Genomic DNA, 4,609 nt, shown 5'->3' with positions numbered 1-4,609 from the left:
GTGCCTGGCCAGCCTGGGTGAGGGGATGATGGCTGTTTTCAGCTGGTCACACCCCCTTCAGGTTGGGGGTCCCCACTGGGGTGCCTGGCCAGTCTGGGTGAGGGGCTGAGGGCCGTTTTCAGGCTGGTGGGCGACTGAAGCTTCCAACCTGTCCTTTTTTTTTATTATTCTTGGATTTATTTACCTTCTATGGCTGTCACTGGAGCTGAAAGCCAGCTTTAGCTCTGAGGCCGGCTCCAGCTTGACTCGGCTGCTATTGTAACACTGTTTCGGTCCTGCTCGCTCCAGCTCTGACGGCTTAAAGCAGGTTTCTGGGTTGTTATTTTTTTGCTTCTATAATTGCAACAATGTTTCTTAAACTGCAGCTCAGAGCCCAGCAGCGGAAGGCGGGGAACCTTGGCTTCCTCCATCATGGAGCAAGCTAGCCTCCTGTTCGCTTCACTGCCTGGCTGCCGGCCGCCATCTTGGTTGGCAGTTAATTTGCATATCATCCTGATTAGCTAATGGGAAGGGTAGCAAGGTTATGGCTAATTACTATGTTTCTCTTTTATTAGATAGGATTCTAACAGGTGATATCTCATTGTGGTTTTGATTTGCATTTTCCTAATACTTACTGAGTACCTTTTTATGTGTCTGTTGGCCATTTGAATGTCTTCTATTCAGTTTCTCTGCCCATTTTTCATTGAATTACTTGTGTTTTATTGTCATTAAATTTTATGAGTTCTTTATACATTTTGGATATTAACCCCTTATCAGGCACATGATCTGTAAACATGTTTTCCTTTTCTGTAGGTAGCTTTTTTAGTTTGTTGCTATTTATTTATTTATTTATTTATTTATTTATTTATGCTGTGCAGAAGAGTTTTAGTGTGATGTAGTCCCACTTACTTATTTTTGCTTCTCTTGCTTGTGCTTTTGATGTCAAATCCAGAAAATTGCTGCCAAGATTACTGTCAATGAGCTTTTATTTTTATTTTTTTAAATTGATCTTAGAGAGAAGAAGGAAGGTAGGGAGGGAGGAAGAGAGAGAGAGAGGGAGAGAGAGAGAGATGAGAGAGAAACATTGATTTGGTTGCCTCTTGCACACATCTTGACCAGGGATTGAACCCACAACCTGGGTATGTTCCCTGACTGGGAATTGAACCTGCCACCTCTTAGTGTACAGAGGATCTCCAACCAACTGAGCACACTGGCCAGGGCAAGGAGCTCTTTCTTTATGCTTTCTTTGAGGAGTTTTACAGTTTTAGGTCTTATGTTTAAGTCTATAACACACTTTTGACTTAATTTTTGTGAGTGGTGTGACATAGAGCCCTAACTTCATTCTTCTACATGTGGCTATCCAGTTTCCCCAGTACCATTTATTAAAGAGACTACCATTTCCCCATTTAGTATTCTTAGCTACCTTATCAAATGTTTGTTAAACATGCCCTAGCCGGTTTGGCTCACTGGATAGAGCATTGGCCTGTGGACTGAAGGGTCCTGGGTTTGATTCCAGTCAAGAGCACATACCCAGATTGCAGGCTCGATCCCCTGTAGGAGGTGTGCAGGAGACAGCTGATCGATGATTCTCTCTCATCATTGATGTTCTACCTCTCTCTCTCCCTTCTTCTCTGAAATCAATAAAATAATTTTTTAAATGTTTGTTGAACATATATTCAAGGGTTTATTTTTGAGCTCTCTATTGTGTTCCATCAATGTGTCTATTTTTATGTCGGTACCATATTGTTTTGATTACTAAAGCTATGTATTATAGTTTGAAATTAAGAAGCGTGATGCTTCTGGCTTTGTTCTTTTTTCTTTCCGCCTCTGGATTGTTTTGGTTTAGAGTCTTTTTAAGCTCCATAAAAATTTTATTATAATTATTACTTTTTTTATTTCTGTGAAAATGCCATTAGATTTTTGACAGTGAGTGCATTGAATCTATAGATTGCTTTGTGTAATATGGACATTTTAAACAATATTAACTCAATTCATGAACATAAAATACCATTTTATTTTTTGTGTGTTCTTTAATTACATCAAATTAATGTAGTTTTTGTTGTACAGATGTTTTATATCCTTGGTTAAATTTATTCCCAAGTTGTTGTTTTTTTACATTATTGTGAATGGGATTGTTAGTATATGTTATATAGATTTTGAATACTGCAATTTTACTAAATTGGTTAATTTGTTATAGCATTTTTTTGGTGGATTCTTTAGAATTTTCTGTATATGAGATCATATAATTTGCAAACAAAAACAGTTTCACTTCTTCTTTTTCTATTTGAATGCCTTTTATTTCATTTTCTTGTTTGATTGCTCTACTTAGGACCTTCCGTACTATGATGAATAAGAGTGGCAAGAGTGAGCACACTTGTCTTGTCTCTGATCTTACAAGGAAGACTTTCAACACTTTACTATTGAGTAAGATATCAGCTGTCAGTTTGTCATACCTAGTCTTTAGTGTATTTGGGGTATGTTCCTTCTATACTACGCTGTTGAACATTTTTATCCTGATAGAATATTGTATTTTGTCAAATGCTCTTTTTGGATCTACTGAGATGATCATATCATTTTTATTTTTCATCCTACTAATGTGAAGTATCACATTATTTTGTCTTGCATATACTGAATCATCCTTGCATCTCTGGTTAAATTCCACTTGATCATGTTGTGAGATCCTTTTAATGTACTGTTGAATTCTGGTTGCAAATTTTTTGGGAGGAATTTCTTGCATCTATCTAAATCAGCCGTGGGCAAACTATGGCCCGCGGGCCGGATCCGGCCCGTTTGAAATGAATAAAACTAAAAAAAAAAAAAAAACCGAACCCTTTTTTGTAGGCCCTCCGGTCCAGTTTAAGAACCCATTGTGGCCCTCGAGTCAAAAAGTTTGCCCACCCCTGATCTAAATCATGATTGTCAATCTGTAATTTTCTTTACTTGTAGTGCCCTAATCTGACTTAGGTATCATAGTAATAATGACCTTGTAAAATAAGAATTGGAGTGTTTCTTCCTGTTTAATTTTTTGGAAGAATTTGAGAAGAATCACTGTTAATTTCTCTTTAAAGGTCTGGTAGAATTTGCCAGTAAAACCATCTGATCCTGAGTGGGGTTTTCTTTGTTGGGAGGTTTTTTACTACTGATTCAATAGGTCTATTTTATAGGTCTGTTCAGATTTTCTTTTTCTTACTGATTTAAACTTGATAGGTTGTATGTTCATAGGAATTTATACATTTTTCAAGGTTATTCAGTTTATTGGGTTATTATTGTTCACAGTAGTGTTTCTGCTCTGATGTTTGTTATTTCCTCGCTTCTGCTAACATTAGTCTCAGTTCTCATTTTATTTTAGGTACTTGAGTTGTAAATTTAGGTTGTTTATTTGGGGGTTTTCTCATTTCTTTATGTAGGTATTTGTAGCTATAAACTTCCTTCTTAAAACTATTTTCTCAGCATGCTGTAGGTATTGCTTTCTATATTGTGCTTCCATTTTCATTTGCTTCAAGATATTTCTTGATTTTTTTTTTAAATTTCATCTTTGACCCTTTGTGTTTTGTTCAAGAACATGTTGTTTAATCTTCACATGTTTGTAAAGTGTCCAGTTTTTCTCCTGTTATTGATTTCTACTTTCAAAGCATTGTGATCAGAAAAGTTACTTAATGTGAATTCAATCTTTACAAATTTGCTAAGGTTTTTTTTTTTATGATCTGCCATGAAATATATCCTGGAGATTGTTCCATGTGCACTTGAGAAAAATCTGCATTCTGTTGCTATTATATAGAATGTTCTATATTTATATGCTAGTTCTATTTTGTCTAAAGTATGGCTGGGTTTCTCTCTGGATGATATATCAATTGTGAAAAGTTGAATATTGAAGTTCCCTACTATTATTGTATACAGATCTGTTATTTGCTTAATATATTTAGGTATTCAAATATTAGGTGCATATATATTTATAATTGTTATATGTTCTTGATGAATTGGCTCCTTCATTGTTATATAATGACCATCTTTGTCTCTTGTTACCATTTTTGGCTTAAAGTCTATTTTATCTGATATAAGTATAGCTACCCTTGCTCTATTTTAGTATCCATTTACATGGAAGATCTTTAACCATCCCTTCACTTTAAGCCTATGTATGTCCTAAAAGCTGAAGTGATCTCTAATGTTCAGTATATATTTTTATTCAGAAAAATAACACTTTCATACTGTATGAAACACTGTATGTTTTTAGATTAAGGAATTCAATTGGTTACTATTTAGAGTAATTGTTGATAGGTAAAAATTTACTAATGCTATATTGTTGGTGTTGTTGTTTTTCTACTCTCTTATAATTCTTTTTTTTCCCTCTTTCTTTCCTGCTACTTTTTTGTAAATTGATAATTTTGTGTAGTGGTATCCTTAAATTCCCTTCACTGTATATTTTGTGTATCTGTTATAGATTTTTTATTTGTGGCTCCCATGTGGCTTATATAAAGCTGTATACATATATTTACAGTCTATTTTACACTTCAATATTAAACAAAATCTCTATTATTTTATTCCCCCGTTTATGTTTTTGATGCCAACAATCACATCCTTTTATTTTGTATTTGTATATCTAATAACATATTGTTGGAATTATAGAGTTAAG

The sequence above is a fragment of the Myotis brandtii genome, unplaced genomic scaffold (assembly GCF_000412655.1).
Source record: "Myotis brandtii unplaced genomic scaffold, ASM41265v1 scaffold11, whole genome shotgun sequence".
Taxonomy (NCBI): Eukaryota; Metazoa; Chordata; class Mammalia; order Chiroptera; family Vespertilionidae; genus Myotis; species Myotis brandtii.
Note: the sequence above shows the minus strand (reverse complement) of the source record.